Genomic DNA, 21,526 nt, shown 5'->3' on the forward strand with positions numbered 1-21,526 from the left:
CTGCACAAATGCAAAAGCCAGGCCTTTTCTGCTGCACACGGTGCATAATATTTGCTCTCATTACCATTATCAAATAAATGCACTGTAATTATCATTGCAAATGTCATCATTGTCATTATCACTAACTGCAGTGTCTTTGTCATTGCTACTACCATTCACAACGTAGACAGAGGGAATTAAGATGTCCGTTCCATAATCCCGGGCGTGGCGTAATTGGTTAAAGCTCTCGGCTGGAGATACGAGAGGCAGGAGTTTTATTTTTGTGATTACGTCATCGGGATGATTGGCAATTGACTATCAGCGCACAGATAAGGTGCCCATATCTGACGCACAGATACCACTTACGGCGTTTCGTTCCATAAGCCTAGAAAGGTTTTCGCCTTAAAAAATATGAATGACCACCGCTCCTCATCTACCGCCCCCCCCCCCCTCCCCGCGTCCCCTAAAAATAAGGCACCCCATGCTAATTTGGATTTTTGAGTAAACCCCTGGTGGGCCGCATTTCCTGAAATTATCCACATATACGGTTGTAGCAGTTGTTTAAATGAAACACACATCGGCTTTATTCCTAAACCGCACGCGCATTAGCAGCAGAATGTTAGTTTCACGATGTTTTCAAGGGAAGCATTTTTTTCCCTTAGGGCAGATAAAGTTCGTTTTAGCCATGTTCTGATTAAGCGACGAGTACAAAGCTCATAAAATAGGGCGATCCTTAAAACAACCTCAAATTTTCTGTAGTACGTTGTAATTATGCTGCACGGGGTTCTACTCTTCATATGTTATTTCCTGCCGCCATTCAGAGGTGGGCATCGAGGCAAACATCCCCAAATTACACGTAATATGGCCGCATACTTGTATTGTGCACGAAAAAACAGTGCGCAAATTTTCTTTTTTTTTTACAAGCAAAGCTGAAAAGCAATAAATATTTACTGCTAAATTAGTGAGCAATATTTGAACGCCTTTCTGCTACTTGTTCATATGAGCGAGGCAAAATTGAAAGCATTGCTGTGTGTTGGAGCTGACAAAATTCATCACGGTCAATGAGATGAAAGCAGCAGTACATATGTGGCTCCGAGGTCAGCATAAAGAATTTATTTTACGCATGCGGGCTCTGTTGAAACTTTCGACCTCCCACGTCAGTCGTTGTATTTCTTATGGCCAAGAAGGAAAAATTACATTTTTCATCGCACTAAACGTTTTGACAAAGATTATTAAGTCAACTGTCTCACTAATATTACCCACGACTTACGGAGATTGATGACGTGGCATTTGACGCTCGATTTCTGCCATGCTTGAAAATTGCACCAGCTTGGCTGCATTGCGATGGAACTCTGTTTATTTCAGTCTCGGTTCCAGGGAGTGATGGTAGCCTTTCGTAGTCGCAAGGCGAGCACTGCTATCTTGGACGACGTCGCCAGGAACATCGACGTCCACCAGTCTGAGGGACTACTTGACGCGGAAGCAGTTCAGGAGCTCTGCGTGGTGAGGCCACGGTTGGGGGGCGATAACATGTACAAACACGTTATCCGCGCAGCCGCTGTCTGCTCCGAAAGAACCCACAGTTAAAAACCTATTCAATATTTTGGGAAAGAAAAACTGTGCCATAGACGCCTGCGATGGGTTCGAGGAAGACCTGCAAAGAACGAGCGAAGGTTGCCTATTTTTTAAAAACATTGAGAGCACTGCAGACACCTACATAGGAGAAAAGGGAAAGCGTGTGCGTTGGATGCTCTTTGGTGTATCCTAGAGCGTCATGACTCAACACTTTTAGCACTTGTCAATGTCATAAAATCAGCAGTTTTGAGTGACATCACCAAGCCCTTTTGAGAATCATGACTAGACACTAGTAATTGGCATGACCATTATTGAGTTACGAAAGTCATGGACACCATTGGATTTTCGATCTGACTGCCTCATGACAACAGACTATGCTTCCACGTTTTGGGTATACGTTTTCAAAAACGTAGCCAAGGAAGGCTTTCGCCTTAATAAAAATGCCTACCGAAGTGTAAATATTGTTACGGGGATGTACTTAATGTAAAGGCACTGCGATGGCCTGAACTCGACGCTAAGACTTCAGTTGTCGTGCAGTATCCACTCTGTTAGCGTCGTCCTCTTTCTCAACGCTTCGTCGTGCCCGGGTTCCTCGGTCGTCGTCTTTGTCAGTGAGCACATCACTTTGGTCCCGCGTTTCCCGGTAACACTACCCCCCTCGGCAAAAGGCAACGTCCCGGTGCGTATTAGGCGTGCGGTGCGGAGGGGGAGTAATTTGGGTTGAGGCGGGCGACATGTACGATTTCGGAAGTGGGTGTAGCAGTCAGTGACTTTGGGTGGAGCGGTGCAATCTCATAGGTGACGTCGGTCACTGGGCGTAGTACACGGTAAGGACCTGTGTAGTAGGGCAGAAATTTTTGACACAACCCCACACGACGGCACGGAAGCCAGAGCAACACCAGAGATCCGGGAGGATAGTGCACATCGCGGTGGTGAGCGTCGTAGTGGCGTTTTTGTGCTTCTTGAGAGATGGTGAGATTGTGACGAGCGTTCTGGCGAGCAGCGTCGGCTCGGGCGATGGTATCGCGGGCAGAGGTTCTGAAGGGGGCAGCGGTGGGAAGCAAAGTGTCGAAGGGCAGTAAGGGGTCTCTTCCAAAGAGGAGATAGAATGGAGAGTACCCAGCAGTGTCATGACGCGAAGAGTTATATGCAAAGGTGACAAATGGCAGACTAATATCCCAGTCGCGATGACTGTCGGATACGTACATTGCGAGCGTGTCGGTGAGTGTGCGGTTAATACGCTCCGTAAGGCCGTTCGTCTGAGGGTGATACGCAGTGGTGAAATTTTGCTGAATGGAGCAAGAACGAAGTATTTCCTCAACAACTCGGGCAAGGAAACAGCGGCCACGATCGGTAAGTAGTTGACGGGGAGCACCATGGTGAAGTATGACGTCGTACAAAAGGAAGTCAGCAACGTCTGTGGCGCAGCTGGTTGGAATGGCGCGAGTGACCACGTACCGCGTGGCATAATCGGTGGCCAAAGCGATCCATTTGTTTCCTGACAAGGACTCGCGGAAGGGCCCTAGGTGGTCAAGGCCAGCACGAGAAAATGGCTCAGTCGGGATAGCAAGCGGCTGCAGGTGTCCAGGTGGTAGCACAAGGGGTTTCTTCCGGCGCTGACAGAGGTCGCAAGCGGCTACATAACGTTGGACAGAGCGGTAGAGTCCAGGCCAGAAGAAACGCCGGCGCACGCGGTCGTATGTGCGTGAGAGGCCAAGATGACCAGCTGTAGGGGCGTCGTAGGTGTTGGGGAACGACCAGCAAGCGCTCAGCGCCATCAGGTCACATGTTGTGGCGGTATAGCGTATTCCCATGAAGGAAGAACAAGGCGAGGGAAGAGTCACGGATGTGTGTGCGGAGGCGGTCGATAAGAGAACTGAGGGTTGGGTCCAAGCGCTGCTCGTCGGCTATGTGGGAAAAGTCCTATATAGAGAAGACACAGGTGTCCGACTCATGGTCAGTAGAGGAAGGGGGATCGACGGGATAACGGGACAGACAGTCTGCATCCTGGTGGAGCCGACCGGATTTGTAGCAGGGTTTAATGAAAAACAATTTAGTAACTATATGCCAGCATGCTTTCAGAAAAGGTAGGAATAAAATAATAATAAAGCCATTTAAAAACAGACAGCTTATTCTGGGCATATCCGCAGATTTTTCCAATTCTTTGATCAGATCAGCTATGGGGCTTTTTTACCCAAGCTAGACATATCCGGTTTTCGGGGATTCTTTCTCCAATTAATCCAATCTTAACCTTTCATTGCCAGCAAATCAAAATTAAAAATCAGTTTTCTCATTATAGGTTGTACGAAATGGTGTTCCTTACGGCTGTATATTGAATCCACTGCCATACAACATATGTATAAATGATATTACTAGCCTAGATAACAACTGCACATTTATAATATACGCTGACGACACCAACGTATGTATTTAATATGTTTCGGTAGGCAAATAAGGGTTTGCGTTCTCTTTAAGAATGAACAACCATTACTTATTAGAAATTAGTACTACAAGACTAAAGGTATAATTTTCCGGTAAAAATGGAATCATTGACTTGCTAGCTAGGCTTCTCACTTTGGATAGGGTCAGCTGCCTCGGAATTTCAAAGCCATGGAGCATATATTTATGAACAATTATCAATACATATACATATTGTGCCACAGTGCGTTAAACAAATATCTCAGTCACTATTCTCGTTCCGTTATATGTTGCTGCTGTTTAATTTGGGGAACCACCACCTTTTTTAATGTTACCGGTCTTTCCTAACCACAAAAACAAGCCCTTAGAACAATCGTCAACGTTTCCCGAGATACCCCTACAGAACCGATTTTTCATATACTGAATGTAATTCTTATCCAGCAGCTATACAAATGTAAAGTCCATGCAGGACTGCAGCTACAAACCCAGTATTTTCCGTCAAGGAAAAGTACTAACTTGAACAGAAGTCTCACAACTTTGGCACGGGTACTAAAAATCATATCATTCCGCGTACCCGAGCTAATTAAGGAGCTATAGAGAGCATTAATTTTAACTTGCCACTACTCTTAAACAAAATTGAATAATTACAGTATACAGATTACATTTGTATAGCCTATAATGCGCGACAGGTACCGCCCACCAGAAAATTTAACGTCATAGTTTTCAGCGGTGCTATCGCCAGGTGAAAATCATCCCCGGTCAAGCGGGCACATTGTTGAATGCTGGACGATCCGGCCGGTAGCAACAGCGCGCACTCAGAGGATACAGATGATCTCCTTCGACTGAAGTCTCTCGATCATACTATCAAGGGGCTTTACCTTCGACGTGAGCACGCCTGATATCATCCCCTAGCAATGCGACTGACGGATGGAGCTCGAGGTGGCTCTCGGAGCCCTACGCGCGCGCTCTCCATAGGTCTGCCGCGTTACTAGGGTGTGACGCACCTCGCGCGAAAAATCCTATCCGGAGCCTCCCTTGGGCCGCAGGTGACATGACTGGGCTGTGAATGGCCGTCGGGTTTTATGACGTGATGAGGTGAGGCTCTTGGAACCACAATCAGACACCATAGAAGCCATAGTGCGCGTGGCTTTGCTAATGAGGGGCTTTGTATCTATGCCGAATGGTCTTGCGCATATGTTAGCGTAAGACAGTACGCGAATGAACGTTTGTGAGATAAAAATGATTACTGATTAAACTAGTAGCAAAATTCGAGTACGAGAACGAAGGTCAATTGAAACTATGACGCACAGGAACCATTAACGCGATGTCAGATCGTACGCTTAAAGATGGAGCTTAAGCACTCCAGTTTTCTTTCACGTGTTGGCTGCTTTCGCACGAATATTCACGCGAAGAGTGAACATTGCTGCAAATATTCTATTCTATCGCTACTCGATTCGCATTCGATTCAGTTTTCCTTGCGCTATTCGTATTCTGTTCTGGTTTTGGACAAAGTACCATTCGCTCACCGGTAGTGTAAAATGTTTCAGAGGCACAGCGTCATCTTTAGTAGCGCCCTTGTCCCGGAAGGCTCTATTCAACTACTTGGGGTCATTGTTTTTACGTTTATTTAACGGCTTCTTCACGCGTTTGTTCATCGCAGACGTGCAGGTGACCGCGCTGCTGGTTAACCCGATCTTCCGGCAGCACACCTTACTCATCTTCGCATGCTGGTTCATCACGTTCGGCGTTTTCAGCAGACTCGCAACGAACTCCAGCCCGGAAGTACTCATCGGGCTGGTACTGCTCAAGCTTCCCAGCGTCGTGGTGAACGTGCTCATCATCACGCATGTCGGGCGGCGCAAGACGCTCGTCCTCAGCATGATCGTCCTGGCCCTCATGGCCGGTGTACTGGCCACGGCGCACGTTCTGCGCAATGCCAGCCATATCATAACTGGCCTCGTGATACTATGGATGCAGTTGTTCGACCTCTGCGTCCTCACTTTGTTCATACGGCTAGCCGAGCTGTATCCGACTATAGTTCGTGGATCTGGCCTGTCCTGCTGCTACACCTGCGGGAGCATGGCCTCGTTATTGAGTTCGTTCCTTAACGACACCCTGTCGGCAAACATGATGGGCATGCTGTACGCCGTGGCAGCGTCGCTGTTGCTCTCCTTAGCGCTGATGGCAATGGGGATGCCGGAGACAACGGAGATGCAGCCGATCAATACGATGAAGGACTTTGTGGCGAAGAAGTGGGCTCTTCACTCTCCTTTGATAGTCGCGCGTAGAGGGAGCAAGCGCAAGACATCCAGATATTATGACAGCAGCCGCATTGTGTCCAAGCTGGCGGCTAGAAGAGAAAACTGAGATGCGCGCTGACTGGTGGCGAGGGGGGGGGGAGGGGTATCGTATGTCATTTTGGGAGTAACTGTGCACTCATGCCCCGTTTACTTTTGTTCCATTATTGACTGTTTACGTAGTTTATTTTGTGGCTTCCCTCAGTAAGCGAGTATCATTTTGTTCGCAGCATCAATGTGTAATTATGCATGTCATATTTTCACGAACTGCTAACGATTCATTGTACGAGAGATATTGGTTCGTGCCGCGCCCATAACTGGTTCACAACTACTGCCATTCAAAGCCATTCAATAATTTTCTTGCTAGATTAAGGTTGTTCCAAAAATTCTCTAAGTGTTCTGGCACGCAGCAACGGCCTCCGATGCTGCGTGCTGAAAGCTATAATACAAAGAAAGGAAGGACACCCTATTTATACCATGCAAGAACTGCCTAACTTCCCTTTAGCCATGCACTAGCGATGCAGAGGGGCTCCTAGACCACGCCTTTTGAGCAGTGATCAATGCACAGAAAGTGCTGTGAGTGCATCAGCTCCAGCTGTGGCAAACAAACTGTTAAATTGAGCAGTGCGTTAATTTCGGTAAGCGACCTGGGACTTCCTTACCGCAGAACGCCTTTACAATTGGTGGCCACTTCATTTCAGCGGCGCAGTGACCATATTTCATACTTGGGTGCCTGGCGTTAGCTTATTTTGTCCCGAACATATATGGGCACAGGAGAGGCCATTAAAAGTGCATTTTCAATTCGGTTTCCCTATTTTTGCGGTGTGTTTCTCACGGAGGATCCCTATGCTTTGCGTATAATTTAAATATGTATGTGTCGCGACAAGACTTGCCATCCCTTCACTGTTGATACTATACCAACCAGGATGATGTCGACCAGCCCACCGCGGGCCTGGGCGTGTAAATATATGATGTGTGCCTTCTTGCCTTTCACAATGCTGGAGTTTTTTCTCTTTTTCATGCTGACAAAAACACCGAGACGCTTAAGTTATTTCGACCAAACAGAATTGTCTCAATAAATAAGCGAAAAAAGTAACTCCACGTCGAAAATATTTTACGCGAAAAACGAAACTTTAGTTCTTAAATAAGCACCAAAATCGTTGCACTGAATTAAAAAAAAAAACAGGAATCCATATAAACCATTTTATCAGTGGAGCTGCCATTTTGTGTAGGTGGCGCCATCTAGCGTCTAAGTTGTGAACAACTGCCATGCTGGTATGTGCGGTCGCATCAGCGAAACTGGAGACAATTAGCACACATCGGCATTTCGGAGCTTTCACATGCAAAAGTTTCCGTCCTGAAGGTACCTTGCTGAAAGAAATAAGGCCTTTGAGCTGTGTTCAAGCCGTTCTGTCATAAATGACCGAATTTTGAGTCTGATTGTTTCGGCACAGGACTACGAGTCTGATTAAAATAATGTGTAATCTTTGTGGTACAGAGAGGCGGTGGCGCACCACTGGCAGCGAGGGCGGTGAAGCATGCAAGCAAGGCATGACAGCTTTCGATCTACGTAATGACTTCTAAAGATGGGCTACTATAACCGTTTGAGCAGTGACAGCAAGCGAATTTAGTTGTTTCGTCATTTCAGGAGCAGTGCCAATCGCGCTACATTTGTTGGGTCAACCGATCATTCGTATACTGTTCACTGCTTGAGCGGCTACTGCGTGCAATTCTCACACCTCCACTAGCTTCTATTCATAAGGATTCATTATCCATTTCGGATCCATTTACGCGGCCCTATATAGGTTCCTTTCTTTGAGTGACAAAGCCAGGTCGTTCAAGCATCCACTACCTAGCGACAGGATTTCAGCATTGTCTGAAGAAGACAACTTCTCGGGGTAGTTGGTTTCCCATCGTTTTCGGTCACAGCACGGAGGAACAAGTAGGACACACCGTCGCTGAACTGCAACTATTTTGGTAATCCGCAAACAACATCATAGATACCCTCAGTAAAAATGACCACGTCTAGATATTGCAAAATTCTTGCAGAGCACGCTCAACCTGTTTCCAGTTAACGACTATATTCAGGTGAAAACAAAGAGAAAGTAGTCAGGTTCTCGATCGAAAATAAAAGCAATCCTTTAAGCAGATTCTCCATCGATGTAAAAGATTTATTCTACTCAATACCACAGTAGGATCTTATGAGATGAGCGCATGATTCTGTTGGCACTCATGGCGCGTAGCTTTTCTAAATGAGTGTGTCATTAGTGTTGATGGTTTTTGGAATTGTTGTCAGTTTACCTCAAATCAACCCTTGCAGAGTGGAATGGGTCTCGTTTTATCCAAAGGTAGGGAATCCGTATAGGACCATGCATTGCCAATAGCCTCAGTGACCTTTACCTCTCCATGCATGACAGAGCTCTTAAGGAACGCTTGATAACTCACACGTTCTAAAAATATTCTGGTTTGTGCATGATTACTTAGCGCTCTTAAATTGCAGTAGTGAATCCATATTACGTCAGGTACCCTAAGTTCTGACCATGTTTGCGAATACAATGGCACCACTCGAATCGACCCACGAAGTGCCAGACAATAATACCAATCGTTTTCTCGAGCTAAGACACTTCTTCTCTCCTAATCAGTGTTGAAGACGTTACCATTAAAAAGTAACTAAGTAGGCTACTCTTTACACTTAAAAAAAAGGAACGCATGACCGCCATACGTTAACTACCAAAAAGGTAACGCGTTACCGATATTGTTACCGAAAAAAAGTAACGCACGTTACTCGGCCGTTACTTCATGGCCATAAATTATCATCAGTGCATATTTGCTGCAAGAACTCGCAATAATATTTTTATAAAGCTTATATTTCACATAAAACTCATATTAACAATTTTATAAAGTTCATATTTCACATAAGACTTGTCGCGCAAACAGATTTTACCCGAAATTCTGATTTAACAAGAATACTTTGCACAAATGGCAAGGAATTCAGCAGTACTATGTGGCCTGAAGTTGCCCGAACAGTGAACTCTGATAGGTTCTAGCTATGTGGCACATGATGAAGCCATTTTCTGAATGTGACATCAAAAACAAAATGACTCTTCACAATCAATTCCAACTCTACCAAAGAAAAAGAAAATCGCTAAAATACTAACAACCATACAGTAATTCTGGAAATTATGATGTTCCAAAATAATCGGTGAGCCTCTTTTTACAAATAGACGCGCAAAGTGTGTAGCAACAAAAAACTGCTTAAAATGCATAATTCTGGAAAATTGTACTTCCAAAAAAACAATCGTTTTAATCTGAACCTGTAAATTAGCATAAAAATACGATTGTTCGTATGAAGGTGTGCAAGGTAACCTCACTTGTTTAAATTATTAAAGACACCAATTTTTGAAGCATCGGAAGTAATACGGTTGCTTTCCTGTTTATACAGAGATGCTCCCCAAGTAATCCGAACTTCTCATTTTGCCCAGAACATATTTTAATTTGATTTTAAGTGCAAGCTAAGCAAAGACTCTGCTTTTCAAAACCCATCGACAGGGACATCCCTGTGACGAAAACGTGTACAAAGGTAAACAACATGACGTCATCAAACAACTGTGACGTGAGGTCAGTAGAGCCAGCTGGCAGAGCAAAGAGCAGTGACGACACAGGATAGCTCACCGTGCCTGCCCTGTCTGTATCGACTGGGCACCCCACGGAAAGCTATGCGCTTCTGCTCGCTTGACTCAATATCTTCTCCACTGTCTTCGTTGCAGCATGTTACAATTACTTCACTTGGCGTCCATTTCACGGTCGGCGTGTTTTTCGAGCGCGGGCACGGACACACAGATCTGGCTCCGAAAAGGAGAAGCACAATTTATTTACTCGTTTCATTGACGCCTCACTTATTCATAATGAACCTGGTGTACATTCAGGCTGCCTGCTGTACTCAGGTCCCAATCCTGCACAAGTGCACAGCTTTCGGCAACGGTACCGTCCTCTGTCGTGCAGAGAGACGTGAACTGCACCGTCGCTCCCCGCCTGCCGACGTCGCTGGGCAAAGCTGGTTTCACATCAAAGCGGCACCGGACGACGCTTCGGAATGGGCTAAAACGTTTTAATAAACGTCAGTCTTTCGCGCTGCTTTACTGGAAGCATATCACATAAAAAATACATTCTTGATGCGCAAGACGGCTTCAGCAGTGGAGCTAGCAGACGCCAGGCGAATCGCGCCGGGCGCCAGCAGCAAAGTGGATGTGGAAACAAGAAACTCGTTTGTACCGCTGTAATCACTCTACCAGCACCTCAGTATTGTTCAAACAATGCTCACAATTTGTTCGTTATTCATGGTCCTTTGTACGTAGTTGTTAAGCGGTAACCGCTTGTGGCGACAACCCCTAGCGATCCGTCGGTCGACGCCAAAGCCAACGCCTGTCGTTGAACAAGAATGCTGAATTGGGCGAGTTGGTGTGTTTGCATTTTAGGAACGTAGCGCAAAGAAGACAAGCACACAATATAAGGCCGTTGTGGCTGGTTCACACCGCACGGAGCGACGGGGCTCAGCGACAAAGCGGCGCGTTTTCAGCGTTGTTTCGTTACCGTTGCCTCCTCGTTCGGTGAAGGGGAGTGTAACTCTATATTCCATTTCTCACGCTACACATAATGAAGTACAATAGAACACTGATGAAATTTCTTGTAACGCATCGCAATTTTAAGGGTCAAAGCGCAGCGGTGCGCTACTACACTGCGATGCCGACTTGCATTGCAAACAGTGACTGCTCCCTTCGAAAATATTTAATATCTAGCCACACTAGCCTTTTGTTTTCCTTTATTACCCTTCCAAGATTTTACTGAATTTCCTCGATGCGCTTTTATATACACTTATCAGACAAAGTGAGCGTCTGCAGGTACCAGGTTCTTCGCCCAAACCTGACAAGACAAACAATCTTCACCCGCAAAACGAAAAGAACAGAAGTTGAGCATCCCAATGCTTCCTGCGACTGGCTGCCTTGAGAGTTACCTCCGGACGACACGCGAAATTTTCTGAAAATCCAGAAACTCAGCAACAACGACGAGTGGGAATGCTTTGGCGGCCGCTCAGCCCACCGCACGACGCGTGTCGCCGCGAATTGTGGCCGCAGTCATGCGCGATAGATTCGCGGTAGCAAGTCACTACTGGCTGATAATATCTGATCGAGCCATGGTTTTTTTTTACTGCTAAAACAATTGTTTCTTTTTTCCCGACGTCAGTTTGGAGCTCATAGCGCCGGCAAACCGGGCTGAGAAAGCAGCATCTTAACAATAATTAGTTCCTTTGTTCAACATGTCTAACCAGCTGATATTTCCCGTACGCCAACCGCTGAGCTTTCGTGGCTGCTGTTGGGTCCTGCTTTTTCACTTGAGTCGCTGTCGAGCGGGCCGAAATGAAAGTGCTCGGCAATGTGAATAACACCCGCGCTTTCGGGCTAAACAACGTCGGAGAACTAGTTATGCTACGCTGAAACACAAAGACCGAAAACGCTATCGGTATGCGTCATTAGATTGTGTGTGTACGGGTCGCCAAACTTGCCAGCAGGAGGCACTCGTGTGGCGCTCTGGCATCTCTGACGTCATTGCGCGCTCGTGCTCGGATAGCTCGAAACCGAAAGTGGTCCTGATAAATGCCCTGATAATTAATTGAGGCGCGTTGAGGCTTTGTGGGTCGCAGTTCTTCTCTTTTGGATCGTGGATCGTTTAAAGCAAAAATACGGAAACAGGAAATATACGTGCCTATACTCTTATCAGAATGCAATAGCCAGAAACATAGCATCAGTTGCAGGCAGAAAGAAGCAAAATTTATTTTGAAAACAGGGTTCTAAACAGAGTTATAGTACTCCGGCGACAACTTTAAAATAACTACAACTTGCTGTAGAATTTAAGCAACCGCTGCATTTAAAAGCTGCCATCGGACAGCTTGTCTCGCTTCTTGGTGAATGCGTCTGCACCTACGCAAAATAGATGCTCGACAGACGCACTGGATGACACTGCTGTATTCTCTTTCAGAAAGAGCTGATGAACGCGCGGGAAGCTTTCCTTGAGCACACTCAGCGTAAAAACAAAAACCAGGGTGTAGAGGGGGACAGTTGGAATAAATAACTAGTAACGTGACACCTTACGTCACCGAACAATGTTAGCGTAGGTATGTTACCCATTACAGTTCCGAAACAGAGGGAATTCACATTCCCCTCGCTCGCACGACACGTTAAACACACTCTATCCCTCTTGGGGAGCTCTTATCTTTCCCCTCCTGGCCTCCTTCCCCCGGAGCTGTGGCGGAGAGGGTGGAGATGAGAGAACTGGCGTAGCATGCCGGGCGGTCCCTCCTTCCACCTCCCCTCTCATCTCGGCTGACAGCATCTGCATCCATAGAGACGACACCGCGATGCCGAAGCGCGCGGATGCTGATATGACCGAATATGTGAATTGGGAACTCCCAATGAACAGCTTGGCCCGGTTCCAGATTCCAGATCCGTGTGGTCGAATCTATCGTCCTGAACAAAGCTATAAAGGCTTGTGTCGGCGGGTTTGAACATAATCAAACATTAAAGACATTGCAGCGTTGGCCGCGCTTATACAACAGCGGTTCAGTGTTTTAAAACAAAAGTGCTAAAACATACTGAGAATGGCAACACGGAGCGTCAACTAGGGCTTATATTGCTCAGACACATGACATAGAATACTCCTCGCTCGGTCGCGGCATTGCGAGGATGTGACTTCATCAAGAAAGACTTCACAGCCCAGCTCAACTAGTCAACGAAGGCTATTGCGCGGGCCAGGAAGCTTCGCAAAAGCTTTTACTCAGTCTGCTGTGGGCAATGGGAGTCCACAATAAGATTCGATCTTCGGTCTTTTCTCTGTCGCGTCTTCGAATTTTCATCCGTAATGAGAATCCAGCTGAGCATTGCCGTCCCAGTCATTCACACGGTACATCGGTCACAGCTTATATAGCTTTTGCTAGCAAGGCCGAGGCTTGTGCACCACAGGATAAGTTCCTTTTTTTGCACACGTTTTTTGCAGTCCTCCTTCAAATGAGGGATTTGCATACGATATCACTTGTCATCACGCCCCCCCCCCCCACCCGTTCCCATGGAGACGGCAGGAAGGCTAGACATGAACATATCTCGCGGAATCTTGCGGACAGATCTCACGAACAGATCTGAATGTTACTTTAAGCAGCCTTTCTACAGTTTGGAGCAGTATGACCATTTGTGTCAAATTCCAGAGTGTACCGCAAAATTAAACTTATTTGCGAATTCATTTTCGTCAAAACTATGCAACAATGAAACATGTGTTTGGAGATGCAAGTGGACTCTGCCATCCAAGATGCGTTTTGTAGCGAGAGCTACACTACGCCAATCGCTCCACCTCTTCGCCGTGATCTCACTTTCGTCGTGGTCGCACGTTGGCCGTGGTCGCACTGACTTTGAACCGTTGCCTAACAACCGCAAGAAGTCGTGGATGGCGCTGGAGTTTGCCTCATAGCATAAAAGGTGGAGGTAGAGTCACAGAAATGTGTGGAGTGCAGCCATGTGCAAGAAGTCACATAAACTGCGTGCATGAATGTTGTTTGTTATCCATAAGTGGAAATGAGAGTCATTAGTCGGTGAAAGCCCAGCTTTTTGTAGAATGGTCTTGCGGATATGTGAAGTTCCTGAGCATGTCCTGTTAGATGCCGGACAGTGGTGTCGCAAGCAGGTTCTTCGCAGTGTGGCCGAGCACTAACTGGACGTAGGGCTTCCTGACATTAGTTTGGCAGGAGCTGCCATTTCGGGCCTCTCGTTTCATATGGGAGGGTGACATAACAATCAGCCTGCCAAACCCTTTACAGTCACGTTATCCCTAGACCAAGGAGGCACGTTCATCCGGCTCGGTTCAGGCGGGGCTTCGTACGCTGGTTGGTAGCTTACGCTCTCGAGTCATCGCGAAGGTGGGAGCGAAAACAGCAAGAAAGCGGTGCCGTAGTGGAGGGATTCGGACCACCGCGACCCAGACGCTTTCGCCTCATCGTACTTTAGTGGTCAAAAGTGCCCCCTATGACGTAAATAAAGCTGAAGCCACCGAGTAAACTACAATGTGCAAAAGTCATGTCTTTACTTTCAAGACGAACCTAAGTGTAGCCATGCTGATTGCTTTTGCGCAACTCCAGGTTTAACCACACGCTAAACCACAGAGAATATTTTTACCAAAGTTTAACCGCGCAGCTATAATATCTTCGGATAATTCGGGCAATTCTTGAATAAAAAAGGATTGTAGAAAGTTGGAGTTATGGCCTTTAAGAGTTCAACGCGATAGCGTTATCGGGACCCGTTCGCGTCGCCTTCTCACCCTCTTCGCCGATTAGGAGAATACGTTGATGCCCTATCGGCACTCGCAGAAGACGACGACTCGTTCGAGCACCCTTAACTAGTACAGGGCACAGCCGGCACTGCATCCATCGCACACAGGTGGTGTGGATTGATTTGGTTTGCGGGGCTTAACGTCGCAAAGCCACTCAGGCTATAAGAGACACCGCAGTGGAGGTCTCCGGGAATTTCGACCACATAGGGTTCTTTAACGTGCACTGACATCGCACAGCACATGGGCACTAAGCTTTTCGCCTCCACCGAAAAGCGCGCGCCGTGGCCGGGATTCGATCCCGCAACCTTGAGCGCAGTAGTCTAGCGCCCTAACCACAGCACTACAATGGCGGGGCCCATCGCACACACTTTGCAGAACGTAGAAGCACAAAGTGTGGAAGCTCGTCCGTCTACTTCCCGGCGCGACGTGAGCACGCTGGCTAACACCACCTAGCCGCGTCAAGTACGGTATTTTGTATAACCGAGTGACGGCTCGTGCCATCTGTTGTGGCAGCGCCGTAGGATGTAAGTAATTTTTCATTGAGTGCCGCATCTAAGGTAAGCAAAGCGCGGAAATGTTATTTGCTACTCGCTTAACTATTACTTGCGAAATTAATTTCCGAATCACACACCTAAACATTACATGACAGTCATAAGGCAACGCGTACATTAGGTCCACCTTTATTCGGACGGAAGTAATGCGGTTCTGTGGCGGAATATAACAAAGAAAAACTTTATGTGGAGGTAAGGCTGCGTGCTCGCCTTCCATGGCGAAGGAACCCTGTTCGACTCCGCGGGTTTCCGCAACACTTTTATTGTTTCTTTACTCTATCCTGATTATCGCGTTACAATCACAATGCCGACACCAGATTTGGTGAACCGCGGGGCACATAACGCTATCGCGTCAAATATAGAACATCTAGGGATCATTGCAAGCTGTGATTTCCACGGGTTGCATGTCAAAATGGTCCTTTTTAATATTTCCAGTATTACCTGCCACTGTTGGTTTAGATAACGTGCTGAATGAATCATACAGGGCGTTGCTGACGAACGCTCAGCCCACCTTAATGAAGCTAAAAGGCCTGCTTCTTTCTACACAGACTGTCACCCAATGCTGTCAGCTCTAAGCATCCACTCTCGAACAGAGTCACATGCCCTCAATTTTGCATTTTTCTCCGTGACTACCTAGTAACAAAACTTCTATTCGCGACGTTGCGCGGCAGGAAGCATCCGCGGCACGCAAATATGACGCACCATGCAAGGCGCAAGTACACTGGCCACCAAAACTCAGCCTGCCGCGAAGGATGAGGACAGCTAGCACGCGCCAGAAGCGCACGCACATTTCGCTTGCCTCAACTTTGTTGTTGTTGTTCTCCTCTAATGTGATGGCACATACCCACACAGGGGGATCGGCCAAGAATTGGCGTGCAGTGATATTAGATTTTGATATGTATAACTACATCGCAAAAATAAAAAAAAAGTAAATGCTAGGGAATAGAGAAGGAAATGGAAATATGATAAACCATAATATAAAAGAGTAAATACTAACGCACGCAGTAGGAGAATAGTAAGATTTATATGTACAGAATAAAACTTCAAAGCATATTCAACTTTGTTCACTCGGCTCATAGCCATTGCAAACTGTCTCTCCTACATGAGCTAATTATCCCAATTTAGAATCTTGGAGCCATTTCACTTCCTAATTGGTCATTGTTAGTAAATCAGAAGAGTGACACCTTCGAAGGTTACAAAATATGTTATTTAATAATCCAGCAACGCTTCACGCCATTGAGCACGAGTCCTTTTCGGCGCAGTGCAAATTTTGTAGCCAGAAGGCAAACTTATACCATATGGTATGGGCTTGTCAAGAAAGTAGTAGTATTGGAATAATAAATCAGCCAACGTGGGAAGGCAGGGAGGCGGCCCTGTCCAGCTTAGACTTCAAGGAACAACGAGCCCTCGTCGAAAAAGCACGGGTAGCGCCTTTCACCAACGGTGTCCCGGACTAGGAATCCGATCAGCCTTCCCTTAATCTAAACAAATGTGGCGTTCATTAAACGTTTTCATCATCATCATATTCGACTTTTCCTCTTTACATGCGAGTGCACGTGCCGGTAATCGTGGAAGAAGAAGAAAATCCTTCGTGCACACGAGTCGCTCGTATCTCGTCTGTCTCGGGCGCCCGCATCACGGCTTGGCACCGCTTGTTTCCATCACCGGACGTTCATCTCCTACTTCGAGATACCTCTGTGGCCCTGAGTTCCTTCTGCGTGACGAGGTCATTCTGCTGTCCACGGGACCGGTCCATATCGCACGTCTCCTCCGTTTCGGGTATGTGACCAGCCGGTCTTCCTGAGGCCTCGAGAGTTTCATGGATAGCATTGGTTGCTTCGATCCGCTGGACCGGTGCCACTAATCCAATTTCTTGCTACGCAGAACATTGCTGCGATGGCTGCCGAGCCGAAACGAGATTTGGTGCGGTACGATGAACAGAGCGACCCCTACCTGGCCCTGTTTTCTTTCCTCACCATCATGGGTAAGTGCACTAACTGCGCTTGGCGGCATAGAGTCGTTGGTCAGCATAAGCCAGGAATAGCGGTCTACCACGCAAACGGGATGCGCTATGCTATTCATTCCGGTATGCTCCTGTTACTGTAGCCTACATTTTCGTAACGATATTTATTGCTTCAGGACGACGCAGGATTTCTTGCTGAAAGGCCAGCTATCATCAGGTGCCACATTCGTGTCAGTTTCAGTGCTGGGATGTCGACTTCAACTTTTTCGGTTTTATACATCGGACACCCAGAGGGAGCGTCGGAAGTGAGACCACATCCGAGTGACAGCGGGTGTGAGGGCAACACCGACCCGAATCCTCCTAAGCGCCACCTCCTCTGCACGGGTGAGACCGCGGGGGAGTAATACCGCACAAGGAGGGATAAGAGCATGAGTGCGGCGCCGGGGATGTTACTTTCTTTTCAAAAGAAGGGTAGCGTCGTCCACTTCAAGCAGCCGTGGCATTGATGAGTCTTGTTTAACGAGGCAGGTCGCTAAATCCAACTTCGACAAGGCAGAAGGTCCCCACTTTATACATATTGACTGCGGGATGCGCGCCGCAAGCTACTCGATATCTTGACATATTAGGGGGCAACGGCTTACACGTCGAAGCAAACGTACTGCTTGAAGTGCGTCAGTGCGGATGATAACGTGGGCCGCAGGAGTGATGGTTATGGTAGCCACGGAGCAGAGTGCCTCCTGAACTGCCACGAGCGCAGCGCAGAGAATTGTAGGGGGTTCTGAATGTTTAAACGTAGAGGCCTGGTTCAGGCTAGGTCTCCACGGACAGTAGATTGCCGTTTTTGCTTCACAGCTGTGTATGCTTGCATCCACGCGCCCTATATTGGACCCTTGAGGCAGGTGAGCATCTTGCTCTTCAAATCTCCGGATAAGCGACGATGCCGAGTTTGCAGACATCGGTCAGTTTTGAAGAAACTTTGTATGTGCGACAATTTCCTCAGAGTTTTGTGCACTCGTTTGCGAAATCTCCCTATTATTTCTGTAACCTTGCGCAATTTTATTCACAAATTCTCCACGCAAGTTCTATGAATATACTTTTACAAAGAATGGAGTTACATTCGAAATATGGCTCTCACTGAGCTCTTTCCACTGAGTACATATGCAATCGTCCGCACGCACGAAGAATTTGATCAGCTAGCGGCGTGGCTTCGACTCACTCCAGTGCCCCACGTTATAGCCTCTGTTGTGAGACCATGATCTCTATCTTTTGACGGCTCACGATAGCAAGTGCACTGTTCGGCTTCACTGCTTTTGTGTCTGTGCCCTGTAGCCGCGACTGGTGCAATGGGCATTCTTCGGCCTTTTGCTAGCAGTTGCAGCCTCACGGCTCCAGGCTACACGTTCCAGCTCTTAAAGGGAAAAAGACGCAACCTTCGAGAGTGCTTCGTCTTCGTGGTGATCGGACGTATAAGAAAATGAAGCAAGATTAAACAAGGCAAGCACCAGCTGTGGGCCACCGCTGCAAACGTAGAGAGCATGGTCTTGCACCTGGCGTCTTCCACTACGGCGTCTCTCAAAGCCCGAGTCACTTTGGGACGTCAAATCCCACAAACCAAAACAAAGTTTCGTGGCGATGGCGCTAGTCGAAGCCAGACCAGGGGCAGATAGCTCTCGCAACTTTCAATTTTAACTACACTTCGCACCTGGCTACTGAAGGAAATTGATGTTTATAAAGAAATGCCTCATTTTGCACACATGTGGACCAATAAGATGCGGCGTTGGCCGAGTTTTCGCATCGCGAAACACTCTTTTTAGCCAGTGGTGGCTCGATTTGCTCGCTACGAGAAAATTTGTTTTCACAGCGATTCACTAGACCTTCTTCCTGCCGCTTGGAAAGGAATTGGCGCTGGCTTTTTAAATGGAGGACAAATGAAGCGGGTTCCTTCCTCTGGCCACGCTCTCAGTCGTTCGAGTGGCTGTACGCCTTAGTTCAAATATCTGTGTCCAAAAATTATGTAAAGCGAGTAGTTAAAAATGTACGGCTTTGTCTTTCTGCTTGAGTGGGGTAAGCACTCGCTCATCAATTCATGCCGGATTTTTAACCTTGTCATTAGGAATATAGGATTACGAGCAAAGTTACTTTGTGCTTACGTCTCCTCCGTTATACATTTATAGAAACGTAGCTGCATTTTGCGTCCGCTGTACCTAAATCTTGCGTGAAAATAATTTTAAAACATTAGGCTTACTGTACGCCTAACAAAACTCATACACCCAACCATTTCGGAATGAGTATATAAGATCCGCATTATGCTACTACCTGACATTACCGGCAGTCGTATCGCCCGTAAAAAGTGCAGTATGCTGAGTGCAAGAGTTTGAGCTCCTAAAATTGTCGACACGTCTATTCAAATTAGAACTAATGCTGTAAAAGAAAAGCAAAATTTCTGCCTAGAACTATATTGGCGCTCAAGAAGCGTTTCAGTGCTCCTAGCAAAGTTATTACTCAAACTTCTCTTTGATCAATTCTTCCTCATCAAACATAACCAATCTGTGGTACCTTGCTTTTTAATAATTTGCACATGTAGTCCTAAACACGAGACGAGAATAATCATAACCAGACAGAAATTCTATGAGATTCTGTTAGCGAGGATGGCAGCTGACGTCCATCGTCAACAGTTGTTGCGTATGGGAGAAATCATATATCGCTGCGTTTTTGAAGCCCAGGATAGGCTGTGAAAAACGCTCCTGCTCATACGAGTCTTGCTGGCGCTACATCCATGACAGCGGTGGTGAAGACCATGCAGCGGCACATCCGCATACCGTACACGCTCGTGGTATTCCTGACAGCGACGGCCAGCATCATGGCCTTCTTGTCGACCGAGACTACGAAGCCGACGGACTTCTTCTTCGGCTCCCTGGGTCTGCATGCCATAGCACTCTTCATGCCGGCCTTCGTAGTTCACACCACGCAGGGCATCAACAGCTACATCTTTCGGAGATGCTAAATCGAGATCATGATCTTCTGCCTTGGAGTATTTGGTACGACGCCCTCAATGAGCAGGCATAGTACAAAAAGAACTAACCTAATTAATGTGGCAGTTCGGCTTGTCCGGACATGTCTTGGACAGATGACAGCGCAAAAGATACAGGTATTTAGACAAGACAAGGAGGACGCTGAACATGCAACTTTTATTTCGAATGGATCAGGTATACATTATACACTCTGAACTATCCGGTGTTACTGCCAATGCAAGCGCAGCAAGGTCGGCTCTTTTTCAAATGTAGTGATAGATGTGGAATGGACGCATGTTTCCCCCAGGTTACATATCAGTACCGATTGCACGATTTTTCGGGTGACATGTTCTTTGATCATTTTTTTTTTCTAATAAAGGTGCTCCCAAAGTGAGGGCAATGGTTCTCAAAAGGCAGGCATTGAGTGACCAGGAAACTTCCAAATTTATTTTGTTCACGACCATTTGTTTTTTGCGTTCTTGCAGTTTTCTCTTAACCTATCATACACGCATCTCCCAATTTTGACGAGATATGCTTTTCCAAGGCATAATAAACTTTATCAGTGATATACTCCGCTTTCCGCAAATCTAGCGAAAGGCCATATTGTGTACAGTGTTTTTAAGTATGGATGAATGATTCGCCATAAACGTTGTAGCAAGTTCAGTGCCGTCATATCGTCGAACTCCCTGCCGTTTTTGTGCTGCCATCTGTTTAGGTACATAACGTGGTTTTTCGCGCAATCGAGTCTTGTGCATAATTCAATAACCAACTTAATAGCACTTAAAAAAATAGAACATCAAAGACCAAAATCTGATTGTAGGAATTTATTATACTGTAATGCCGGAATGTATGTCCCTCGAAAAGCGAATAAACATCGTGGCACAAAATGGAAAAATATCATTGCCACACATTTATTGTCATTAGATTTATCATAGTGACAAGGAATTGCAACGAGGCACGCAGACACCCAGAGGCAAGTTGCCATCTCTTGCAATTACACGCTTTTAACTATTTGTTGTGCTGGAGCACACAATTGTCTTTGTGTCGCTTTTTCCGTACAGCGCTGAAATTCGTTGTTCTGTCTATAAGTGCATTATGTTCACAAGTACCGACTTCGTCCAAGTCAATCAGGCTGTGTGGCGTTGCTTATCAGTCGTGTGATGAATGCCACCCACAAACTCGAAGGAAAGGAGAGCCAGTCTTCCAATCTTTTGCGAGACCTTTTGATACCAGAAACCTGTAACGCTCAGGGATAAGATTGAGAAAGAAACCATGCTGCGTGATTACCTTTCTCACAGACGGTGCACTCGATTAACATATTTAAGTGCAGTTGCTGTATGCTATTTAGATGCCTTTGAATTTAGA

General features: G+C 46.6%; 1 pseudogene; it reads left to right on the top strand.

Annotated features, from left to right (window-relative positions):
- LOC146186890 (sperm-specific sodium:proton exchanger-like) overlaps positions 1 to 6,339 on the top strand; it is a 30,277-nt pseudogene extending 23,938 nt beyond the window's left edge.
- Positions 6,340 to 21,526: the final 15,187 nt, after the last annotated feature.

Source organism: Amblyomma maculatum, chromosome 6 (genome assembly GCF_055883805.1).
Source record: "Amblyomma maculatum isolate TAMU_Amacu chromosome 6, ASM5588380v1, whole genome shotgun sequence".
Lineage (NCBI taxonomy): Eukaryota > Metazoa > Arthropoda > Arachnida > Ixodida > Ixodidae > Amblyomma > Amblyomma maculatum.